The following is a 26,775-nucleotide window of genomic DNA, read 5'->3' as shown; positions in this document are numbered from 1 at the left end:
TCTGTGTTTATAATGTGTGAATTTGTATGTGTGAAATTTTCGTGCTTTAATTTTTGTTGTTTGAGTGCCCGATTTAAAAAAAGAGGCTTAATCGCGTAAAATAAAAATTTGATGGTTTAATGTGTAAGGGCCGAATTGAATATGTCTTTATAATTTGAAGTATTATGTTTCAATTAAGCCATTGATTATATGAATGGACAGTAATGGCATGAGTTGTTATATTAAATGGTAAAGGTTAATATGGTAAAATGTTAAACAATATGTATTATAATAAAACAAAAATTAAAAGCCATTATGTTAATCTTTTTGGTGTTGACCGAATAACAAAAATAAAGAAAGAAAAACAAATATTTTAAGTTTCGGCCATTTGGTAGCATAATCAAGGTATGTAACTAGCTAGTTTTTGATAATTTTTACGTTTTTGAGATCGTTGCAGTGAAATGTACAAAGCTCATGCTTTAATTTTTGATTTTGATGAATATTTTAAATTATGCAATTGATGAATAATTAATTTTTGTGATGTTAGTTGATGAATTATGAAAGATATGTTTTGGATTAATATGTTTTATATTGGAATTTTTGATGAATTTGAGTAATTAGGGCTAAATTGAAAAAATAATAAATTGAGGGACTAAATTGTGAAATAAATGAAATGTATGGACTTGTATGAGCATGGGTAACATTTAGCCTAAGCATGGTGTGTGCAAATTTTGCATGTTTTGTGTTTTGTGCAATTTGGACTAAATTGTAAAAAGTGTGAAATGTCAAGGGTAAAATGGTAATTTTCCCATTTATGTGTTTTCGGACTAAATTGAATGAAATTATGTTTGAATGAGTTTAATTTGAACATGTTTAGATCAAGAACCAAAGAAATCAGATTTGGATCGGGGGAAACCAAAGTTATCAATTAATCATCCCATTCCGATTATTGTTGTTCGAGGTACGTTTATAAGCAAATAGATGTTATTTATTTGATTAAATACAAACTATATATGCGGAAATGAATAATGTGATGGTATATATATGTGGAAGCCGAATATGAATAAGCTTGAAAGCTATGTGTATGAGTTCGATTTGATCGAGTTTCGACATCCAAAAGCCTCGTACGAACCTTAGGAATAGCTAGGATACATATGTCATGACATAGGATTATCAATATGTGTTCTCGTGTAAGACCACATCTGGGAAGTTGGCATCGATATGTGTTCTCGTGTAAGACCCTGTCTGGGATAGTGACATCGATATGTGATTACATGTAAGACCACGTTAGGGACATTGGCGTTGTACGATATGTGTGATTATTTGAGTATCCTATTCAATTCTGAATGGTTCAACGGGCAATAATAAGTTAAGACCGAATGAAAAATCGAGTTAAAAGGCTCAGGTATATATTCATACTAAGTTATGAAATTATGGTAAGCTGGATGTTTGAATTAATGATATAAATGTTACATGTTAATGTGAACTATTTGTATGTATATGTGAAAGTATACATTCAGTCTACTGATGTATTCATGATGCAAATGAAAGTACATGCGTATATGAAAATCTATAATTGGCTAAATGTTAGGTATATGTGACCTTGTAATTGTAATTTATGTGCATTCATATATGAATGAATATATTTGGTCAAGGATATATATGTGATCTTAGAAGTGAAAAATAATTACGTTATTAACTATATGTTTATTCGATAAATTTAAATTTGATGCATAGTTATATGTTTGACAAATGTATTTTTCCAAATTTGAAAATGTATATGAATATGATAGCATGATTCGATTTTGCTGTATTGAATTATAAATGTTATTGAGTTGTTAATTTGCTTATGACTTACTAAGCTAAGTGTAACAGCCCGATTTAAGGCCTAGTCAGAATAGTGGTCTCAGGACCAAAAATTCAGAGTTGAATAAATTATTTTGATATTATTTTATGTGTTATATCATGATATTAGGAGTGCATGAAAATTTTGGTGAATTAATTTTAGCGTTTGTGAGCTCAATTTCAAAATAGGGCTGAATCGCATAAAAGGAAAAAGTTGCAAATTAGTACCCAAATGTGTTGATTACTTAGACAATTTAAATTGGGGGTTTCAAAAATGCAACTGGGCCTTTAATTAAGGCATGGCCGGCCAAGGGGACAAGGCTTGGTCAAAAAGTCAAAAAAATTAAGTGGTTTGGTGACTAAATTGCCTAAAAATAAAATAAAATAAAGAGAAGGGTGATATCATCTTTTCTTCTTCCTTCTCTCCATCAAAAATTTAGCCATTGTAAGGGTCTTTAAGCTTCAAAATTTCAGCAACTAAAAGCCTTCACAAGTAAGTGATTTTAGAGACTTTTCTTGATGATTTTTACATTTTTAGAATCCTTGAAACATGGGTTTTCAAATGAGAGGACTATTATGCAAAATGGTTGAAAGTAAAAGGTTTTATCATGGATATATCCATGTTTTTTGCTGAAATTTTATCGAAAAAAATGAATCAAGGTGGTGAAACAAACAACTTTTGTGAATGAAGTTTTCATGAAAACCCTAAATGGATCATTTTGTAAAGTAGGTTTTATAGATAGCAATTTTGTGAAATAATGAGAATTTGGGATGTTTGTAGAAATAAAATGTACTTGTCTAGGCTTGGTTAGTGAGAAATTGCGATAAAAATTGATTTACAAGCCTAAGGGTAAAATAGTAATTTCTGTGAAGTTTAAGGGCAAAACGGTCATCTTACTCAAATTATGAATTTTTAGTTAAATTGAATAATGTAAGTATTAAATAAGCTAAATTTAACAATATAGATCAAGAGAAACAAGATTCGGGTCTTGATCAGAGAAACAACAAAGTCCACGGGGATTGAGCTCGTTTCCATCATTTTGTACCGAGGTAAGTATTTATGTGAGTAATGTTTCTTTGTAACTTTATTTATATGCTTTAATGGTTTTATTATTATTACCATGATGGGATTCTTATGCATTCCCGTAGAAGTATAAGTGGCGTAAAGTAAGAGAGAATGATTTCACGAACAATTGCATAGGCATGGAGTTTAGCGAGACATCCCGTTGAATCTAGGGAATTGTATAAGGGTATACATGATATGCCAATAAGATGTAATGTGTTCTAAACTCATGAGTTGCGTCTGAGTTCATGAGATAAAAAATATGTGTAATGTGGGTCCGTCCGTGAGTACTCGCCGAGCAAGCATTCATGTTAAGGCCATGAGGGTCTGGGTACTTACTTTGTGCACAGTCCCATGAGTCACTCAATGAGCGGGTGCCACATGATAAAGCTAAAGGGGTCCGGGTACTGACTTGGTAAACTGGCCCGTGAGTAGCTCACATGCGAGCATTATACAAAATGTAAAAGCTTGATTACGTCTATGGCACTTGTTGTATGGTTTTTGTGTAACCCTTAATGTTTCAAATATTCAACGAGTAATCCAAGTAATGAGTCGGGTAAATTTCAAATGATGTATGTCGTTAGAGAAAATGAACTTGAGTTGTTTGCGAGAGATCTCAGGTATCTGTACTAAACCTATGGGTAAGACATTGTATGTGATGGTCGTGGCAAGAATAAATAAGTGGAAAAAATGTAAGAGGAAGAAATATAATTGTTATGAAATGATTAAGTTTAATGAATGTGTTTTACATTACATAATCTTTGCATAATTACTTACTAAGCTTTTATGCTTACCCTTTTTTCTTTCTTTATTAATAGTGCTACCAAGCTAACTCGGGATCGTAGGACATCGAAGACTCGTTCACACTATTGATTGGATTTTTGGTATAGTTGGTCTCTTTCTTTTGAATATGGCATGTATAGGGACTTGGTCATTTTGTTCATGTCTTATTAATTAGTCATATGCAGTGATTCATAATATTAGTATGATTCATTTTGTGTAAAGCCATGAGATATGACTATGAACATCCTTTGATTTATAACACTTGATTATATGAGTTGTACTTGTATAGATATTGGTTGGCCTTGTTTGATCTAAGTATGTAAAAGTGGCAAAGAGGCTTGGTAATTAGCCTTATTTTGTCCACACGGGTAGACACACGGGCGTGTGTCTAGACTGTGTGTAACACATGGTCAGCCCATATGTGTGTCATTCGGTCGTGTGCCCCTTGCACTTTAAATTTTACAAGTCAGAATACCCCACTAAGGTTGACACGGCCTCGGCCACGGGCATGTCAACTGTCTCCCACGGACGTGTGCTCTGGCTGTGTACCCTTTGATGTTTGATGATGTCAGAAATAGAATGTCAAGGTTTCTAAACACGGGCTGAGACATAGGCGTGTCATGGCCATGTCAGAGACACGGGCCATAGATACAGGCGTGTGCTTGGCCGTGTGAAAACCTCTGTAGGTTCTAAGTGAAAATTAAATGTACACAGGCACAGGCACGGGACACGGGCATGTCCCTAGCACACGGGAGTGGGCTTTGCCTTCACACGGGCGTGTGAGGCCTAAACATGAAGTTTTTCTACAATTTTTCTTAAGCTCTCGGTTTAGTCCCAGATCATTTTTAATGCATGAATTGGGCCTCGTAGGCCCATAATGGGGACATTATAATACTAATTTGATAGGTTCAAATTTAAAACGAAACTTTATAACTCGTATTTCCCGAATGTCTTTGTATATGCACTGTAATGCCTCGTCCCCTATCCCGGTCTCTGGTACGGATAAGGGGTGTTACATTTCATGGTATCAGAGCTATGGTCTAGTTGGTTCGCTGATTAATGTAGCATGTGTAAGAGTCTAGCTATACATGCCATACATAAATTGTGATAGTGTGATGACTCTTGACAAATTTAAATTGTGTTTTCATATAGTAATGGATCCCGATCCAACAGTGGCAAATGATGTTGAGAGTAACGCACCGGCTCTCACTGAAGGGGTGATGCCATCCGATAATAGAACTCCCACGGTCAGTCAGGGAGGAGGAGAAGGGGCTCGGTAAGCCTTTCTCTACATGATGAATGAGTGGTACACAGAGTTCGTCCGAGCGAACCCAAATGCTCAACCCCCTCCACTCACACCTATTCTTCAACCTGTGCCCCCAATGCCACAAGGTGTGAACTTTATGAGGTTTCATAGAACTCTAGTCGACAAGATTCGAAAACAAGGAGCTGAGGAATTCAAGGCCAATGCTGATGATGACCCTGAGAAAGTAGAATTTTGCCTTGAGAATTCTATTCGGGTATTCAACGAGTTGTCTTGTACATGATCACAGTGATTTTGTGTGATAAGTTTTATAAATTTATAATTACTCGTCCTTGAAACTAACTATTACCGCGATGTAGGCAAGTGTATCTATCGAACAGTAGTATAGTTTTAGCAAGACCGGATGGTCGAACCCAAAGAAACTAAAAGTACTAGTAATGTCTGTCTTTTTATTATCTAGCCTAAGAATAAAGGGGTTTTGTTTTAACTAAATAATTATCTAAACTAAGAATTCACGGAAAATAGAATTGGGGAATTACTTTTGGGAAAAACGATTGAATTAAGACAATACCTAAGAAAGAATCTACCTAGACTTCACTTGTTATTTTGACTCCGAATCGGACGATTTATTCATTTAACTTGTTCCATAGAGATCCCTAAGTTATGTTATTATCCCTATTCAAGACTAATAACGTTTAATCCCTAGATTGAATAATTAAGATTTTTCTCTAATTAACACCCTAGGGTTGCATTAACTTGATCTATGGATCCCCTTATTAGGTTTCACCCTAATCCGGTAAAATATTGTCACCCTATCTCTAGGCGCGCAATCAACTCTGCTTAATTATGACAAATGTACTCTTAGACAGGGTCTATTCCTCTTCTGAATAAGAGCTTATCTTGAGTCATTATCCTGGGATATCAAATAAGAATTAAGAACACATAATTAAGAACAAGCTAAATATTTATCATACAATTCAGAAAATAATAACAAGATTCGTCTTAGGTTTCATTCCCCTTAGGTATTTAGGGGATTTAGTTCATAACTAAAAAGGAAAACATCTCAGAAGAATAAGGAATACAAAACATAAAGAAAACCCAAAACTCCTGAAGGGAAATTGAGGGAGATCTTCAGTCTTGATGATGAATCCAGCTCCTGAGATGGATCAATCGGCTTTCTTCGAGTAATTCCTTGCTTCCTGGCTGTGGCTCTCCTTTTTATCCTCTTCTAAGGTGTATTTATAGGATTTGGAATGCCTAAGAGCCCTCAAAAGTAGCCTTTTCCGAATTAGACTCTACTTTGGCTCGGTGGGGACACGCCCATATGCAATTACTTCAGGCCGTGTTCGAGCATGTTAGAATGGCACGGACATGTGTTCCACCAATGTGAGTAGTGCTTCGATTCTGTCAAATTGACACGGCCGTGTGGTCTGCCCGTGTGAGGAAGTCCAGGCTGTGATGATTTCGTATGTTGGCCCATTTTCTCTGTTTTTGGCCCATTTTTGGCTCATTTCGCTCTCCTATGCTCACCTAAGTATAAAACATGAAATTAAGGCATTAGGAGCATCAAATTCACCAATTCTAAGGAAAAATCATCCATAAAATGCGTTAAGCATGGGATAAAAATATGTATAAATTACGATTTATCAAATACCCTCGCACTTAAGCCTTTGCTTATCCTCAAGCAAAATTTTTTACTCATAATCAAAATAAATTCTTCTCAACTTATAATTTCTATCGATAATATCTCAAAATAATCCACAGGTAATCATACATTTAAAATTCAACTAAAAGAACATTAGAACTTCAAACATTCCAAGTTGAGTATCTAATCATGCAAAACTTAGGCATCTCCCTTTATCTAAGTGGTTACTTTGATTCAAAATCTCACTGAGTTTAACATCATTACTAAAGATTCACTCAAATCACTCGAGGTGTTTAAGGACAATAAATGGAGCACTCAATAGTCAATAATGAAAAGTCATTACCATAGGCTTGCTTGAAAATCAAATCTTTACCACTATAAATTGAGATGATACATCAATCAAAGGTCTTTAGAGGGTTGTAACGAGGCTTGGTTAGGGGGTGTGGTCACAAGCTGAAAGAACAAGTTAGAATCGAGATCGAATTGAAAAATTGCCTAACTAGAAAAAAGACTAGTCATCAATTGCATACAACAGAGCTTTTTCTCAGAATATGGAATTTAACTACTTTTAACTAAAAAGATCACTACTACTAATATGTATACACCATTTTTTTTAAGAACACAAAATAGAACAAGTCAAATAACATAGACTAACTATTAAGAACAAGACATAACTAAACAATTATTTCAATCCAAATCTCGACAAAAATAGGGGATCTGTAATATCCTGAATTAGGGATTAATCGGAATAGTGGTTTCGTGACCACAAATCCGAGATAGAAAAATTATTTTACAATGATTTTGATGTTTATGATATGATTGCATGATTGTGTGAAAATTTCGTGATGAAATTCTATGCCTAAAGTGCTTAAATTGAAAGTAGGGACTAAATCGAATAAGTTACAAAACTTGCATTCTAGAAGTTTTTAGTATGAAATTGTTTTGGAATATTAATGAGGAGGTATTAAATAGCAATTTGACCAATTTTAAGTTCATGGACAAAATTAGGACATGGAAGGAATTTTTGGAAAGTTTAGTAGTAAGGGTATTTTGGTCATTTAGTTATTAAAATGAATTAAAAACAAAATTAAAAGCCAATTTTTGTCCATCTTCTTCATTAGGCCGAAATTTCAAGGGTTCTCCATAGCTAGGGTTTGTTTCAAGCTTCCAAGCTCCATAGTAAGTGATTCCAAGCCCCGTTTTTAATGTTCTTTACGTTTTTGGAATCCAAGAAGCTCGATTAAGCTTATGCTAGCAATAATTCAACCTAGGGTTTATATTTGGAAAAATACCCATAGGTGAAATTTGTGTATTTTGATGTTTTATGATAGAATATGGGGTTTTAAATTATGTTAGACAACTTGTGCTACTCGGTTTTGAGTGAAAACGAGTAAAAGGGCTTAATTGGCAAAAATACCTAATAGTCACAAGTATATGTTAGAGAGAGAATTTGATGTTTCCATAGAAGGGAAAAGTAATCAGTATGTTATAAAACATAAGAATAAGGAATAAAGTTTAATTCCCGAGCCTAGGGGCAAAAGTGTAATTATGCAAAAGTTTAGGGGTAAAAGTGTAATTTTTTTAAAGTTCGTATTAAATGCTGTTTTGATAAATGTATGTATTAAATAAGTTTAATTTGGTATTATAGATCAAGAAAAACGAGATTCAGGTCGTGATCGAGAAAAAGAAAAGATTGTGGACTAAATTGCAAAATCTGTTATATTTTGGTACCAAGGTAAGTTCATCTGTAAATAATGTAGCATAATTTTTATTTTTAAGTTATTGATGTTAATTATATGATATGCTGATTTTTTTTATCGTGAAATATTATGCTTTGTGGTTAATGTTGAGTAATATGCAAATTATGTTTACTACTTGATAAATATGAATTGCTACCGAGTATCGGTTCTGATATTCCATGGAAGACGGCAATGTGAGATCGAGGAAAAAAGCCCGTTTGAACCTTAGGAATAGATTAGGATACAAGTGACATGTCATTAGGATGGTTGAGCATCCGAACTCGTTGAGTTGAGTCCGAGTTCACTTATGGATGCAAATGTCCGAACTCGTTGAGTTGAGTCCGAGTTCGTGAGATGTAACTAGGCATCCGAACTCGTTGAGTTGAGTCCGAGTTCATTTATGGATGCAAACGCCTGAGCTCGTTGAGTTGAGTCCGAGTTCACTTAGGGCGGGTTACATGATTTCTTGATTACATATGAGGCACTTATGTGCAAATTATCCGTATCCGAGTTGTATTCGATGTGTTCAACGGTGAAATTTCTAGTTTAATGGAAGAGCACTTAAGATATAAGTGACGTTTTGGGTAAGTGTTGTGAAATGGACACTTTGGACAGGTATGTTCTTAACCCTCGGGTTGAAAATAGATACAACAACGATAAGGTGGTAAGATGATGAATGATGTTTGGTATATTTGTATTGTTATGTTACTTGTTATTTACATATGAACTTACTAAGCATTTATGCTTACTCCTTCCTTTTCATTCACTGTAGTTTTGAACAAGCCGGCTCAAGAATCGGGACAGGTCGAAAGTTCGATCACGCTATCCAAAGGACTTTTATCTTGGTAAATGGCTTGTACAACTACTTAAGTATGGCATGTATAGCAATATACCTATTTTGTGTAAATAATTTTATGATATGGCCATGTTTGGTTGAGAAAATGTTTGATATTGATAAGTCATGGTGATGGCTAATTTAGATCATGTTTGATATTATGGAAGTTTAATAGGTTATCTAGTTCATAAAAATTCATGGAAAGATGAAACTTGCTTTAAAACAGAATATTGCTGCAGCAATGACATGAATTTGAAAAATCACTAAAAATAGTATAAATGGAAATAAATAATGAGTAAGTTATGAAATTGAATCTTAATGAGTCTATTTTCATATGGATTGAACAAAACAGGAATATAAATTATATTTTATGAGATATTTAAACTTTTGCGAAATAGGGCCAGAGTGATTTCTGGATCCCCTATTTTGAATTTAAAAATTCATAATAAATTTTACTAAAATAATTAGAAGTTTTTATTTATATGTACAGATTCCTTATTGAGTCTAGTTTTAATATAAACAAACCTCATAGTCATTGAAATTTTGTATAGAGATATATCTGATTCGTAATACACAGAGGTCAGAGCAGTCGAGCCCTAAAATATGGGATACTTTAATTAATAAAATGTACTAATTGGCCCAATAAAAAATTCTAGAAAAAAATTAGTAAATTGATATATCTGTCTAGATTCAGGGAAAATTTACGTATCTTGATTTTGAGTTTCATAACTCAAGATATTATTTTTCTTGTAACTATGACGCGAGTAGCTAGAAAGCTGTGAATGTAGAAACAAATGATTTGAAGTTCTTAAATTGATAAATTATGTTCGGTAACCCCTCAAGCTCGACTCCGGTGATGGTCTCGGGCGTGGGGGCGTTACAAGATCAAATTTAATTTAGGGGATTTCAACAATAATTGGTTAAGGGTTAATATTAAGGGTAATACAAGAAATGGCTTGTTAGGCTCAATGGGCTTCACTAGGGGTTAATCGTGGAAGTAGGATTTTCATGGCATGAGTGGGTTAATCCTAAGTGCCTTAATCATTTTGACATATCAAATCAAATGGTGTGGTCTTGACATGCATAATCAAGCAAGTTCTAGAATAACGATTCAATATTGACGCACTCATAATGAAAGTGAGTAGAAAGAATTAATAGATACTTAAAAGTCTCAAAAATCTCAAAAAAACTATGGCTTTTTAATGTTTAAAACTTGTGAATTCCAACTCAAAGTAATACCTAAACTTTGGGGAAACAACCTAAAATTTTAAATTCTTAAAAATCAACTTATCATGCTTGATTCTCTAATGTCTTAAAGTTTAAACAATCAGTGCATAAATGCCTATGTTTTAATTTAAGATATATCAATCAAATTCATAAATCAATCAAAATTTATCCTAAATATGATATGAGAGCTTTTCAAGAGAACAAGGCAGTCATTCAGGGATTTTTTTGATAATGAAATGAATACCCCCCACACTTAAGATGTACATTGCCCTTAATGTACAAAGATAGATATATAGAAAAGAATGACAAAATAAAATAAGGAGAGAAGTGAAACTTCCTGAGTGATGAATGAATTTCCTTGAACTGGAGTTTTGGAGAATAATCAACGTGAGGGTGGAGAAGGATACTCCGGCGGTGGTAGAGGTTCATTAGTCCATAAGCCCTACACCAAAAGAATATTATATTTGAAATTGGTTATAGTTGTGGTTGAGCAGGACATGGCAGTCGTGGAGAACCTTTCCTAGTGGAGTTTCGAGTCCCTGAGTAATAGTGAGCTTTAGAGCTTTATAACTGTGATAGCACCATGAAATTTTTTATATATAAGGAAGAATGATTACTCAATAGGAAATAGCCAGAATTCAAAATTGTTAAATAAAAATTATAAATCTTAATAAAAATAAGATGAAAGAAAAATAAAAAGTAGTCTTAAAATAAAATAAAAGGAAAAACATAAAATAATAAATAAAAGTTTCTAAACATCTTCATTGCTAGATGGTTCGCAAGGTGGGGGTGGCGATGAGATGTGGAGGTGCTAACAGATCTACTATAGAGCAGCATCAATGTTGTCAAATCATTGAAAACACTGCTACTCGAATCGAGTGAGGCGCTCTGAAATGTCAGCATATGAAGCTGCCGCATGAACTGGACGAGAGGGTGGTGATGGCTGAGGCGGTGGGTCCTCGTGCTATGGGGGGACATCATCAGTAATGTCCTTAGGGACCTCCTCCTCGGTAGATTAAGCGAGACAATATTGAGGAGGGTAGGTTCCTCGGTGCTTTTCAATCATCATCATGCTTAGCATGCTTGAGATGCCTTGTGGAGACATCTAGCCAATGAGGGTCAAGGATGATTCTTGGGCCGTGGTGTTGAGGAGCCTAAAATGTCGAGCCAACCGAGTAACATAGAGGCCAATGGAGATGACCCCCTTCCTATACCGCTCCGTCTGGTGCTGAATGGCGAGGGCAACGAAATAAGCAAGATCGATGACGTGCCCGTGAGACACACACCATAGAAAGTAGGCGTCGTGAGTGTTGACGACACCAGTGCTCTCTTGCCTTCCTGTAATCGTGTGAGCCAAAATGGCGTGTAGGTACCTCAGGGATGGTGGGAGAACTGATGCTTTGGAGCGACTAGGATTGTAGGTGGTTGCACCTGGTACTAGTGCATCTCAGCACCGTGAAGGAGAACGATGGATATAGTGGTTGAGAGTATCTAAGTCATTCTCCTCCTTGAACTCCTCCATATATAAGCCAAGCGCAGTACCGAATTCTAGGACGTTGAGCTGGTGGACTAATCTGCCTAGGCGAAATTGCACCGTGCCGAGATCATCATAGTTCATCATTACGGTCTGAAGATGAAACATTGAACATAGTTCCATTGTGAGCTCAAGATATGTCGGCTCGATGATCCCAAGGAAAAGCTCCCAAGGGTTGGTGGTTAAGAGGGCCCGAATCGCATCAGCCAAATGAACTTGTTCTACGGCAGCCCAGTCGATGCAGCGACCGGCAATTAAAGGTCGGGCCCGAAGTATTTGGAAAAGTTCTTCTTAGGGCCCACGGGGGAATTACAGGAAAGGGTGACGAATTTTCGAGGTAGGACTCGAGGAAGATGTCGTTCCCTTCCTTTTCTTTGAAGTAGGGACAGCGGCCTTTTTACCACGTGAAGATGACATGGTACCTGTAATTGGAATCATCAATTCGTCTTGATGAGTATACAGGGTAAAATGTGACTAGATTCAAAAAGAAAAATTCATAACTATGTTCAGCCACAACCACTAAGTTTAACTAAAACAATAAGTTTAATGGCATACTTTTGTGGTATTAGCATGGTTTTATGAGGAAAAATGGCAAAGCATTTAATGGAAATATAAAGGGCATAAATTTAGCACATGGCATGGGTTGTAATGGCAAATAACAAAAAGCAATTGAAAACTATGAATATTGATTTAGAATAGGTCAATAAGGCATAAAAGTTTCATAAAAATATGTCACGTGGAATGAATGATAACTAATCAAAAAGAAATGAAACTTGAATGATTGCATAGTGTGAGATACATGAAGATTATAGCATTAAAAATGAGAGGAATTAAAGGGAAAAGAGTGAACAAATGCTAAAAAATTAAAGCATAAGCGTCAAGAATGAAGTTGGAAGCAGCGCACGGGCATGGCAGGGAGGGCGTGTGGACTTGCAGTGACAAGGGTTAAGGTTTTTGAGTGGGGAAGATAGTGAATAGTGCAGGGTATTTATAGATTTTGGGGCACACAGCCAGGGAACACGCCCGTGTTCCCCAATTTCAGCCCGTGTGTTTCTCGAATTTTGAATTTGGTCGCGTCTGACAATTGATCCACACCCGTGTTCCTTGGGCGTATGGGTGTACACGGCTGTGTCGCATAACTGTGGCTTGCTTCGTTCACTTCTCCCACACCCGTGTATGTAGGCTTATGCCCGTATTAATCTAACAGGTTTGACCACGGATGCTAGACACGGGCGTGTCGCACGCCCGTGCTGTTTTAACAGGTTCAACCACGATTCTTCCACACGGGCATGTCGAACGCCCATGTTGTTTTGGCAGGTTCGCCCATGGCCATGGCAATTTATTGTAGCCCGTGTTTGGGGAAAATCTTTGCCCTGTTTTCACACGGTCCTAAGCACACCCGTGTGTTTGGCTGTGTCTCTGTGGAAAACCTGTATTCAATAGCTCCGTTAGTAAGTTAGGTGTTGAACACTAAAATTTAAAGAAGTTAATACAGTTAGTGCTCGGGTTGCCTCTCGAGAAGCGCTTATTTATAGTCTAAGCTCAACTTACCTCTCCATTGAATGGTCATGGTGGTTTGAGGAGTTTATACTCCTCATTCCTACTATCCATCTTATCAAAATAAGGTTTTTGACAGGTATTGTTTACCTTAAAAGTACCAAATTTGGGATGGATTACCTCGACTATACCGAATGGGAAAATGCTAAGTACCGTAAGAGGGACGTCTTCATTCAGTTTGGTAGTCATAATGTGAGGATTTGCGGCATCTAAGAAAACTTTATCTCCAACCTTAAGTTGATTTGGAAAAGTATTGAGCTCGTTCTGGCATAGTGTTGGTTTATCGGGTGTTCTCAGTTTATGCGTCTACCATTCATCTAGCTCCTCAATTTGTAGCCTTCATTTTTCATGAATAGGTCCTCTACTATTGCTTGAGAATGGTTCATGTACTTCCTTTAAACTCATTTCCTGCAAAGTAGGTTGTATCATATTGTCAGTATTTGTAGATTGGTCTAAACAATCACCTTCAATTTTCAATGTGTTGCCAAAATTGTGGGCTTGAAGGGTGATTGTTTCGTCTCCCACACGAAGTGTGAGCTCACCTGTGCCAACAATAATAATCGTTTTAGCAGTTGCTAAAAAGGGCCTTCCTAAAATCAAATGAGTGTTGCTGTCCTCCTCTATGTCTAGAACAATGAAGTCAACAAGAAATATAAATTTATCGATTTTAACTAGTGATAAATGCCAAATTATACATAGTTTTACCCCAAATACTTAGCATATTTATGGATGTTTACTACTAGATTTGTGGATTTTGGTGCTCTTAATCCAGTTATTTTATGTTTTGTACTCAGGAGAGCACCAAGAGTCAAAAGGAGCCAAAAACGAGAAAAAAAGGGACAAAATGGACCAAATCGAGAAGATGACATGGCCTAAGCCTTGCCATACGGGCATCTTACACGCCCATGACCTTCGGGGGTGTCGACGAAGGTTTTCACGATTCACACAGCCTGGCCATTGAGCCCACATGGCTGTGTGCAATTTAACGGATCGAACACGGCCTGGCAATCACGTCACACGATCGTGGCACACGGGCGTGTCCCTTTTTCAAATAGTTGTATTTTACATGGAAAAGGATACTTGGGGAGGAAGAAAGCTAATCCAAGCCTATATAAACACCCTAAGTGTGACCTAAGAAAGGGGGCCTCTTCCAGAACTTTTCTGGAATACAGAACCACACGCAAGGAATTACTTGAAGGAAGCCAGACGATCCATCCCAAAAGCCGGAGCTACTCCAAGACTGAAGATCTCTCTCAGAATTCCTTCAGGGGGTTTAGAGTTTTCTTCATGTTTTGTTATTTTTATTCTTTTGAGATGTACTCCTATTTTATTATGAACTAAACCTCTTAGATACCTAAGGGGGATAAAACCTATGATGGATCTTGTTATTATTATCTGAACTGTATGATAAATACTTGATTTGTTCTTAATTATGTGTTCTTAATGCTTGAGTTAATATTTCGGGTATTAATTCATGATTTGATGTGCTTATGCAGAGAAGGAATAGACCCTGCCTAAGAGTAGATTTGGCATAATTAAGCGGAGTTGATCGAACGCCTAGAAATTGGGTTACGAGATTTTGTCGGATTAGGGTGAAACCTAATATGGGAGTCCATAGAGTGATTTACTGCTTCCCTAGGAGTTTTAATTAAGAAAGAAATTTCAATTAATTCAACTGAGGGTTGGACATTATTAGTCTCGAAAGGGATAATAACATAGGTTAGGGAATCTCACGGATCAAGTCAAGAGAATAAATCTCCTTGGGTGTCGTCTTTATCAATTGCTTTTCTTCAAGTCTTTTTCCAAATTTTCTCTTTCCTTTAATTAAATTAGTTAATTAGTTTAGATAATTAGTTGAATAAACAAGCCCTTTTATTCTTAGGCTAGATAATAAAAAGATAGTTATTACTAGTACTTTTGGTTCCCTTAGGTACGATATCCCAGTCTTGCCATTACTATACTATTGTTCGATAGGTGCGCTGGTCTTTTCGTCATGATAATAGTTAGTTTAAGTTTGATCTTCATTATAAATATTTATTACTTGTTACGAATCACGCGATCAAGTTTTTGGCGCCGTTGTCGGGGAGCTGAAATATTAGGAACACTAAATTTTTATTACTTTAGCCATTTATTTTTCTTGCAATTTAATTTTAGTTTATTATAATTATTATTTATTAATTTACTTATTTTTTTCACTTGGCAGGTTTTTATAGTTTATGACTAGAAGAAACCCATCAGGACTATTACTTTTTTGACGAAAAAATTGATCGTACAGTCCGTAGAAATCAAAGAGAAATAAGGCGTAGCTTACCATACACAGAGAACGAGCGAGAGGACGATACTCAACCCCCAACCGATGAGATGGCTAAAAACCAAGGCAATCAGCTACCTCCTCTAATTGCGGCTAATCAAAATCCTGCTCCACGTACTATGTATGATTATGCTAAACCTTCTTTTACAGGAACCGAATCTAGCATAGTTAGACCTGCTGTAGCTGCAAATACTTTTGAATTAAAACCTAGCACTATTCAGATGATACAGCAGTTTGTTCAGTTTGATGGTTTGCAGGATGAAGATCCCAACGCTCACTTAGCGAATTTTCTGGAGTTTTGTGATACATTTAAAATCAATGGTGTTTCTGATGATGCCATATTTCTTCGGTTGTTTCCCTTTTCACTGAGAAACAAAGCTAAATAGTGGTTGAAATCGTTACCACGAGGGTCTATCACTACTTGGGAACAAATGACCGAGAAATTTTTACTAAAATATTTTTCGCCAGCTAAAACGGCTAAATTACGTAATGATATCTCTTCTTTTGTGCAGATAGATTTAGAAACACTTTACAATGCATGGGAGAGATACAAGGACTTACTGAGAAGGTGCCCTCACCATGGGTTACTACTTTGGCTTCAAGTACAAATATTCCACAATGGCCTGAATTCCTCGACTCGACAAATGGTTGACGCAGTTGCTGGCGGAACCATCAACAATAAAACATCGGAAGATGCCTATGAATTTATAGAGGAGATGTCACTGAATAACTATCAGTGGCAAGTTATGAGGACAAAGCCAACGAAAACAACCGGCATTTATAACATCGATTCAGTCACCATGCTCTCTAATCAGGTAGAACTTCTCAATAAAAAGATTGACAGTTTACTTGGTTCCATGCAGGTACATCTAGTAATGAGGTGTGACTCAAGTGGCGGAGGTGTGCATACAGAATACCAACCCTTCAATCCTACAACTGAAGAAGAACAAGTCATCTATATGGGTAACAATAACTTCCGATCTCAAAATAACCCATATAGTAATACTTATAATGCAGGTTGGAGGAACCACCCAAATTTCTCTTGGAGTGGTCAAGGGAATCAAAAGCCACAGAATCCTCAGGGTTTTCAACAACCACCTTATCAACAAGAGAGGAAACCAAACCTTGAAGAGATGCTTTCTAAATTCATCTCGGTGTCAGAAACTCGTTTCCAAAATACCGAGACTGTGACAGCCTTAAAACGACCCTAGTCAGAATGTGGTTTCGGGACCACAAAACCGAGGCATAAAAATAATTAATTGTTATATTTTATGCTTACTATGTGTGTGCATGAATATATGGAAGTTTCATTCTCTAATTTTACCAAATGTATGAGAAATTATTAAATAGGGATCAAGGTGAAACATGGTAAAAAAATGATAGGCTAATTTGTAATGGCTTATTTGTGCATGTTGACACAAAGGTGGACTTGCATGTCAAAATTGCCCAAATTATTCTATAGTGGCCGGCCAAGATGGATGTGATGGGCAAAGGAAAACATGTTTCCAACATGTTGGGTTAGTGAGGCATGTTGGGAGCAATTAAATAATGTGTTAGCATTAAAGAAAAGGTTGACAAAAAAATGGATGGATGCCCCTTGTTGCCGTGAGTAGAGGAAAAGAAAGGAGAAAAATTTGTTCATCCATTCTCAATTCTTTGGCTGAAAATACTAAGGGAAAAGGGAGGATTTTTGCTCCATTTTTGGTTTAGAAGAGATCTAGAAGGAGATTTGGCTATACTTGCATCAAGATTAAGGTATGTATGAGGTTGTGTCATGAGATTCATGCATGTTTTAGTTGCTAACTTGATGTTCATGTTAGCCATGGTTCAAATCCTTGTTATGCCATGGAAATGGTATTTGGCCAAGGTTGATATTGTGTTAAAGCCATTGCATGCTAAATATGAAGCTTGTTGATGATGCATGTAATGATGGATTGACTACTCTTGAATTTTCTCTTAGCATTCTTGAGTAAGACATGGAGTTCTATGTTTAACCATGACCGAAAATTGAAAGGGATGGTGTGTGATGTATTCGCCATGGTATGCTCATAAGTGCGATTTTTGCTTGTTGCATGATAGGTAAAAATTTGTGTTTTGATATATGTTTATATGTGATGATGTTTGGTTTTGAAGTATAAAATTGGCTAACATGGACATGCATATTCGCCACAATAGGGGAATTGTTGTGCATGCATTCGGTTAGAGGCAAGCATAATGATGCCTATTCTTGAATTAGGTAATCGGCTACCTTGATGTGAGCTAAGGCCGAATGTGTGCGAAATTAAAGAAAATTGACTAAAGTGCTTAGTTATGTGATGTTGGGTCAATGATATGTGTATTCGGCCAAGGCTAGCAAGTGAGACTTTAATAAGTTGAAATTGTTTGAATTAGCTCAAGAGCTTAGAGGGCCACAATTGGATAAAGGAAAGGAAAAAGTGATCGAATAGCCGTTGAAGCCGTTCGACAACATCCGAGGTAAGTCTTCAAGTAATGACCCTACTTGAATTATGTGAAATGAAATATGGATGTGTAATGATTATTGACATATGTGTGTATGAGTATTTGAATGGTACCCGGGCTAAGTCCCGAAGGCAATTATGCTAGTGATATGTTTGTGTTTGAGCCTTAGTAACGAAAATGAAATATGGATGTGTAATGATTATTGATATATGTGTGTATGAGTATTTGAATGGTACCCGGGCTAAGTCCCGAAGGCAATTATGCTAGTGATATGTTTGTGTTCGAGCCTTAGTAACGAAAATGAAATATGGATGTGTAATGATTATTGATTTATGTGTGCATGAGCAATTGAATGATACCCGGGCTAAGTCCCGAAGACATTTATGCTAGTAATTATATCCGGGTTAAGACCCGAAGGCAATTGTGCTAGTGACTATATCCGGCTAATACCGAAGGCATTTGTGCAAGTTGTTATATCCGGCTAATACCCAAGGCATTTGTGCAAGTTGTTATATCCGGCTAATACCCAAGGCATTTGTGCAAGTCGTTATATCCGGGCTAAGACCCGAGGGCATTCGTAATGCGTGTGGTTATATCCGGTTGTATTCAAGAAGCTTGGGTTGAAGGTGAGCGTTGGTTGCTGTAATAAATCCAATTAGTACGCTCGAAAAGCCCAAAGGATAAGGTATGTTTACATGTGCAATGGAAAAGTCGATACGTTTGAAATAATATTCGTTCAATCGACTAACGAATTTTCAGCTCTTGAAATGGGTTGATATCTTGTGAATGTATATATATTGATGAAGTGTGAAGTAGGTACGATTATGTGAATGTGTATTAATAAAGTGATTCATTTGGCTATGTGAATGTAATGCTTTAGTCAAAGCCGATTTCATTACTTGAGACTTACTAAGCATAAAAATGCTTACCCGTTGCTTTGGCTCTCTGTTTTATAGATTTTGCTCGTTAGCGATCGGATTCGGGATCATCGAAGTTGAAGTCAACCACACTATCAAAGCCCTTTTGGTACTCCTTTAGTTTAATTTTGGATATGGCATGTATAGGACTACCCTTGGTTGTTTTCAAGTATCTTTGTGATGTATATGTGTACGGCCATGCGAAAATGGCTCGTAAAGGTGGAGTATGGCATTAGACCATTCAATTTGTGGTTTGTAATTATATATGGTTTCATGATGTGATTATGGATTGGAATGGGGTGTTAGTCACATGATCAGCCATTGGAATGGCTAAATATGATCATAAGTGGACCTATGTATGACAAGACTATAGTTGGTCCATAGAGACTACAATTTAGGTAAGGCCTACCTTAAAACAGATGCTGCCAGCTGCAGTGACGTGAATGTGAAAATCACTAAAAATAGTAGGAATGGTATTAAATAGTGAATAAATTATGTAAACGAACCTTGATGGATCTATTTTCATATGAAAGTAACGAAACGATCATATGATCAGTTTACTAAGAGATATTAAAGTTCTCGTGAGACAGGGCCAGAACGGTTTCTGGATCTCCTGTCTTGACTTTGAAAATTTACCACAAATTATCCAGAAGTAATTAGAAGTCATGCCTTATATGTACAGATTCCTTTTTGAGTTTAGTTTCATTAGAAACAAACGACATCAGCATTGAAGCCTTGTACAGGGAGATATTCCAGTTGTAACGCGCGAAGGTCAGTGTAGTCGACCCCTGTAACATGGGTGACTTTAACTAATAAACTGTACCAATTGGCCCGACCAAAAATTCTAGAAATAAATCCAGGGATGTATATATGAGTCTAAATTCAGGGAAAATTTACGGAATCAGTTTCCGAGTTTTGTAACTCGAGATATGCCTTTTAAGGCGACAGTGACGCAGTTTTCCAGCTTGCCTGGAAATGTCAAATTGGTCGGTGCTATAAGTGGGTTTGGCTTGTTAACCCCTCGTGTCCGACACCGGCAACGGGCTCGGGTTCGGGGTGTTACAATTTTATTGGTATCAGAGCATGGTTTAGTCGATTCTAGGACTACCGTGATACGTTTGGGTCTAGCTATACATGCCATATAGTGATAAATTGATAGTGTGGTGATTTCTGATATTTTGAATTTGTGTTTAATTATTTGTAATGGATCCCGATCCCAACCGAGCAATAGCTGATTATGTGGAGAGTGTGGCGCCTGCTCCCGCACAAGGGACAGCGCCGGCGGACTCTCAACCTATTGCTAGCAATCCGAATGATGAGGCTAAGCAAGCCTTTTATAGCGTGATGAATGATTGGTTCAACCAATACATTCGAACTAACACGGCTGTTCCACAACCTCCATTCCCGACTAATGCAACCCCCGCACCTATAATACCTCCGGTAACCGACCAAGTAAGGCCAAGTAAGCCCCAGTCGACAGAATTCGAAATCATGGGGCTACTGAATTTAAAGTTACGGATGGCGACGATGCCGAGCAAGCTGAATTTTGGTTGGACAACACTATCCGGGTGCTCGATGAGCTATCTTGTACACCCGATGAATGCTTAAAGTGTACTATCTCCTTGTTACGCGATTCCACCTCTTGGTGGAGTACTCGACTTCACAGTGCCTAGAGAGCAAGTAACTTGGGAGTTCTTTCTAACCGAGTTCAAAAGAAGTATATCACCCAGATTTATGGATCAAAAATGGAAGGAATTTCTTGAACTTAAACAAGGTTCCATGTCGGTTCCGACTACTGAACGAAAATTTGTGAGGCTTAGCCGAGACGCAGCGAATGCATTTCTTCGAAGTCGTGATGTGTAAACACTTGAAGATGGACTGAATGATGATATAAAGTCTGTATGTTGGCATTTTGGAAATCCGAGAGTTTGTGGCTCTTGTCGAGCGAGCGTGCAAAGCCGAGGAGCTCAAGATGGAGAAAAGAAAAGTGAAGTGGGAGCAAGGGAGTTTCAGAAGAGGTCTTGGGAAGCCCTTCCCACAGTCATCAAAGAAATTTAGAGATGGCTTAGGCCGGTCTAGAGACACTTGGCTTTTCTAGACGAGACCGCGATCGACCCCCTATGGGCACGCTGAGTCACTTGATTGCCGTGTTGGCAATGATCGTCGAGATAGAACGGAGTGCCAATATTGTGGCAAATGGCATTCTGGAAGTTGTAGATTTCGTGACCGCTCCTGTTACAAGTGCGGATCAGTCGATCATTTCATTAAAGATTGCCCGAGCTTATCTGAATAAAACGTAAATCAAAGTGGGAACCCGGGCGCTACCACAATTCGAGGTAGGCCGTTTAGAAACACGGGCAATGCTAGTGGCGGTCAGAGAGGATCTAGAGATGCCACCATCGATCCGAGGCTCGTGCTCTGCTAGGACTTATGCCATACGCCAACCGTGAGGATGCTGCCTCACCAGATGTTATTACCGGTACTTTCACTCTCTTTGATACTAATGTGATTGCTTTGATTGACCCTGGTTCTACTCACTCTTATATATGCGAAACCTTAACATCCAGTAAGACTTTGCCTATTGAGTCTACTGAGTTTGTAATTCGGGTGTCAAACCCATTGGGTCATTACGTGCTTGTCAACAAAGTGTGTAAGAAAAGTCCCTTAGTATTCCGAGGTTCTTATTTTCCGGTGGACTTGATGCTTTTGCCGTTCGACGAATTCGACGTTATTCTTGGTTTGGATTGGTTGACCATGCACGATGCGGTTGTAAATTGCAAAAAGCAAGACTATTGATCTGAGGTGCGCGAATAACGAGATAATTCGGGTTGAGTCTACAGACTTAAAGGGGTTGCCAGCTGTAATATCAGCAATGTTGGCCCAGAAATATGTAAGAAAGGGGTGCGAAGCATACCTTGCGTATGTGCTCGATGAAAAGGAGTCAGAAAAGAAACCCGAATCTGTGCCAGTGGTTTGTGAATACCCGGATGTTTTCCCTGAAGAATTGCCGGGTTTACCACCTGTACGGGAAATAGAGTTGGCATCGAATTGGTACCTGGTACCACTCCAACTTCGATAGCTCCGCATCGTATGGCACCAACGGAATTAAAGGAGTTGAAAGCTCAGTTGCAAGAATTGGTGGATAGAGGTTTTGCTCGTCCGAGTTTTTCACCTTGGGGTGCGTCAGTGTTGTTTGTGAAAAAGAAGGACGGAACCATGAGGCTGTGCATCGACTATCGTCAGTTTAATAAAGTGACAATAAAGAACAAATATCTGTTACCGCGTATTGATGAATTGTTCGATCAACTGAAGGAAGCCTCCGAGAAATATTACTGAGGTTCGGGGCTTTTTGGGACTTGCCGGTTATTACCGACGATATGTAAAAGGTTTCTCGATGATAGCCACACCAATGATGAAGCTACTCCAAAAGGATGTTAAGTTCGAATGGACGGAGAAATGTCAGAAAAGCTTCGATCAACTGAAAACTTATTTGACTGAAGCTCCAATTCTAGTGCAACACGAATCAGGCAAAGAGTTTGTCATTTATAGTGATGCATCCCTACTTAGGTTGGGTTGCGTATTGATACAAGAGGGGCGAGTTGTGGCTTATGCGTCGAGACAATTAAAGCTACATGAGAAAAATTATCCGACCCATGATCTCGAATTGGCTGCCATCGTATTCGCCTTAAAGATATGGCGACATTACTTATTTGGTGAGAAGTGCCATGTGTATTCGGATCACAAAAGTCTCAAATATTTGATGACTCAAAGAGACTTAAATCTGCGACAAAGGCGTTGGCTGAGTGTGTTCCGAACAAGGAATCGGAGTTCCAAATCAATGATGACGATTGTTTGAGGTTCAGAAGTCTTCTGTGTGTTCCAAAGAATTCGGAACTTATTTCGATAATTCTGAACGAATCCCATTGTAGCTGAATGGCAATCCACCCGGGGAGTACGAAGATGTACAACGACTTGAAACGTCGGTTTTGGTGGCATGGTATGAAACGAGACATCTCTGACTTTGTTTCGAGATGTTTAATATGTCAACAAGTGAAAGCGGAACATCAAGTGCCTTCAGGATTACTTCAGCCGATCACGATACCCGAGTGGAAATGGGATCGAGTCACAATGGACTTTGTATCCGGACTGCCGTTGTCGTGAGTAAGAAGGATACGATTTGGGTCGTGGTAGATAGATTGACTAAGTCGACTCACTTTGTCCCCGTCGCATTTAATTTTTCAATGGACAAACAAGCCGAATTGTACGTTTCTCAGATTGTGAGATTACACGGGGTACCTATTTCCATCGTGTCGGATAGAGATCCGAGATTTACCTCGCGATTTTGGAAGAAGTTGCAAGAAGCTTTGGGTACCAAGTTGCATTTCAGCACCGCTTTCACCCCAAACCGATGGTCAATCCGGCGGATAATTCAAATACTTGAGGATATGTTGAGATGTTGCATCCTCGAGTTCGATGGTTCATGGGAACGGTATTTGCCTTTGATTGAATTCGCCACAGCAATAGTTTTCAATCAAGTATTAAGATGGCACCTTACGAGGCCTTGTGCGGGCGTAAATGCCGTACACCATTGTTTTGGACCGAGCTCGGTGAAAGCAAAATTTTCGGGTGGATTTGATTAAAGATCTTTGATGAAAGTGAAAGTCCAAGATAGCCTCCGATCGTCGAAGTCGACGCGCGATCTGAAACGAAAAGACATCGAGTATCGGTGGGAGATAAAGTGTTTCTTAAGGTTTCGCCTTGGAAAAAGATACTCGATTTGGTAGTAAAGGAAAATTGAGTCCGAGGTTCATTAGGCGGTCTGAAATCTCCGAACGAGTTGGCCCGATTGCGTGTCGATTGATTTTGCCCCGAACTCGAAAAGATTCACGACGTCTTTCATGTTTCGATGCTTCGACGATATAGATCTGATCCGTTACACGTGATTAGTCCATCAGAGGTTGAAATTCAAGCCAATATGAGTTATGAGGAAGAACCGATTCGTATCCTAGCACGTGAAGTGAAAGAGTTGCGAAACAAGCGGGTTCCGCTAGTGAAAGTGTTATGGCTCAAACACGGGATAGAAGAAGCTACTTGAGAAACCGAGAACTCTATGAAAGAGCGATACCCAACCCTATTTATCGGTAAGATTTTCGGGGACGAAAATTTCTTAAGTGGGGGAGAGTTGTGACAGCCCTAAAACGACCCTAGTCGGAATGTGGTTTCGGGACCACAAAACCGAGGCATAAAAATAATTAATTGTTATATTTTATGCTTACTATGTGTGTGCATGAATATGTGGAAGTTTCATTCTCTAATTTTACCAAACGTATGAGAAATTATTAAATAGGGATCAAGGTGAAACATGGTAAAAAAATGATAGGCTAATTTGTAATGGCTTATTTGTGCATGTTGACACAAAGGTGGACTTGCATGTCAAAATTGCCCAAATTATTCTATAGTGGCCGCCAAGATGGATGTGATGGGCAAAGGAAAACATGTTTCCAACATGTTGGGTTAGTGAGGCATGTTGGGAGCAATTAAATAATGTGTTAGCATTAAAGAAAAGGTTGACAAAAAAAATGGATGGATGCCCCTTGTTGCCGTGAGTAGAGGAAAAGAAAGGAGAAAATTTGTTCATCCATTCTCAATTCTTTGGCTGAAAATACTAAGGGAAACAGGGAGGATTTTTGCTCCATTTTGGTTTAGAAGAGATCTAGAAGGAGATTTGGCTATACTTGCATCAAGATTAAGGTATGTATGAGGTTGTGTCATGAGATTCATGCATGTTTTAGTTGCTAACTTGATGTTCATGTTAGCCATGGTTCAAATCCTTGTTATGCCATGGAAATGGTATTTGGCCAAGGTTGATATTGTGTTAAAGCCATTGCATGCTAAATATGAAGCTTGTTGATGATGCATGTAATGATGGATTGACTACTCTTGAATTTTCTCTTAGCATTCTTGAGTAAGACATGGAGTTCTATGTTTAACCATGACCGAAAATTGAAAGGGGATGGTGTGTGATGTATTCGCCATGGTATGCTCATAAGTGCGATTTTTGCTTGTTGCATGATAGGTAAAATTTGTGTTTTGATATATGTTTATATGTGATGATGTTTCGGTTTTGAAGTATAAAATTGGCTAACATGGACATGCATATTCGCCACAATAGGGGAATTGTTGTGCATGCATTCGGTTAGAGGCAAGCATAATGATGCCTATTCTTGAATTAGGTAATCGGCTACCTTGATGTGAGCTAAGGCGAATGTGTGAGAAATTAAAGAAAATTGACTAAAGTGCTTAGTGATGTGATGTTGGGTCAATGATATGTGTATTCGCCAAGGCTAGCAAGTGAGACTTTAATAAGTTGAAATTGTTTGAATTAGCTCAAGAGCTTAGAGGGCCACAATTGGATAAAGGAAAGGAAAAAGTGATCGAATAGCCGTTGAAGCCGCTCGACAACATCCGAGGTAAGTCTTGAGTAATGACCCTACTTGAATTATGTGAAATGAAATATGGATGTGTAATGATTATTGACATATGTGTGTATGAGTATTTGAATGGTACCCGGCTAAGTCCCGAAGGCAATTATGCTAGTGATATGTTTGTGTTTGAGCCTTAGTAATGAAAATGAAATATGGATGTGTAATGATTATTGATATATGTGTGTATGAGTATTTGAATGGTACCGGGCTAAGTCCCAAGGCAATTATGCTAGTGATATGTTTGTGTTCGAGCCTTAGTAACGAAAATGAAATATGGATGTGTAATGATTATTGATTTATGTGTGCATGAGCAATTGAATGATACCCGGCTAAGTCCCAAGACATTTATGCTAGTAATTATATCCGGTTAAGACCAAAGGCAATTGTGCTAGTGACTATATCCGGGCTAATACCAAGGCATTTGTGCAAGTTGTTATATCCGGCTAAGACCAAGGCATTTGTGCAAGTTGTTATATCCGGGCTAATACCAAGGCATTTGTGCAAGTTGTTATATCCGGCTAATACCAAGGCATTTGTGCAAGTCGTTATATCCGGGCTAAGACCCGAGGGCATTCGTGCGTGTGGTTATATCCGGTTGTATTCCGAAGAAGCTTGGGTTGAAGGTGAGCGTTGGTTGCTGTAATAAATCCAATTAGTACGCTCGAAAAGCCCAAAGGATAAGGTATGTTTACATGTGCAATGGAAAAGTCGATACGTTTGAAATAATATTCGTTCAATCGACTAACGAATTTTCAGCTCTTGAAATGGGTTGATATCTTGTGAATGTATATATATTGATGAAGTGTGAAGTAGGTACGATTATGTGAATGTGTATTAATAAAGTGATTCATTTGGCTATGTGAATGTAATGCTTTAGTCAAAGCCGATTTCATTACTTGAGACTTACTAAGCATAAAAATGCTTAACCGTTGCTTTGGCTCTCTGTTTTATAGATTTTGCTCGTTAGCGATCGGATTCGGGATCATCGAAGTTGAAGTCAACCACACTATCAAAGCCCTTTTGGTACTCCTTTAGTTGAATTTTGGATATGGCATGTATAGGACTACCCTTGGTTGTTTTCAAGTATCTTTGTGATGTATATGTGTGCGGCCATGCGAAAATGGCTCGTAA

At 37.8% G+C, this 26,775-nt stretch overlaps 1 non-coding gene across 1 annotated transcript; it reads right to left on the bottom strand.

Annotated features, from left to right (window-relative positions):
* Positions 1-16,261: 16,261 nt before the first annotated feature.
* LOC128281177 (small nucleolar RNA R71) lies at positions 16,262-16,368 on the bottom strand. The gene has a single exon (XR_008271389.1). It is a non-coding gene; the product is annotated as a small nucleolar RNA R71 (small nucleolar RNA).
* Between the last annotated feature and the right edge of the window lie 10,407 nt (positions 16,369-26,775).

This window comes from Gossypium arboreum, chromosome 9 (genome assembly GCF_025698485.1).
Source record: "Gossypium arboreum isolate Shixiya-1 chromosome 9, ASM2569848v2, whole genome shotgun sequence".
NCBI classification, from domain to species: domain Eukaryota; kingdom Viridiplantae; phylum Streptophyta; class Magnoliopsida; order Malvales; family Malvaceae; genus Gossypium; species Gossypium arboreum.
Note: the sequence above shows the minus strand (reverse complement) of the source record. Positions and strands in the feature narration are given on the sequence as shown.